Source organism: Plasmopara halstedii (assembly GCF_900000015.1).
Source record: "Plasmopara halstedii genome assembly, contig: Scaffold_526, whole genome shotgun sequence".
Classification (NCBI taxonomy): domain Eukaryota; phylum Oomycota; class Peronosporomycetes; order Peronosporales; family Peronosporaceae; genus Plasmopara; species Plasmopara halstedii.
The window spans coordinates 114,594-115,070 of NW_020187446.1; positions in this window are offsets into that span (position 1 = coordinate 114,594).

The following is a 477-nucleotide window of genomic DNA, read 5'->3' on the forward strand; positions in this document are numbered from 1 at the left end:
CATCGAGGGCGAGGCCCCCGTGATGCATGTGAAGTGGCATGTACACCACTGTGCTGCTCGAGTATCGAAGCAGTCGCTGCATGTCATGCGTGACATGGTTGGACAGAGTCCGAGGCATCTTGGGCACGGCCCTTCAGATGCGCGTGAAGTGGCACGAAAGCCACTGAGTACTGCTCTCGCTGCGAAGCAGTCGCTGCATGCCATTGATGGCGTGTTCAGACAGAGTACGAGGCATCTTGGGCACGGACCTTCAGATGCGCGTGGAGTGGCACGTTATCCACTGGACGAAGACTGCGATAATATCAGCTCTTTGTCGGATGTTGTAGATAACATCGGAGCTCCAAAGGAGTGGACTGTGAGGGTGAAACCGACGCGGAGTGCGTGTTTACCCCGGTCTCACCGAGACATGGAACCTCTGCACAGAGGCGACGGCGACGCCGTATGCTGGCTGCAAGATGCCGGGCGTCGACCCTGATC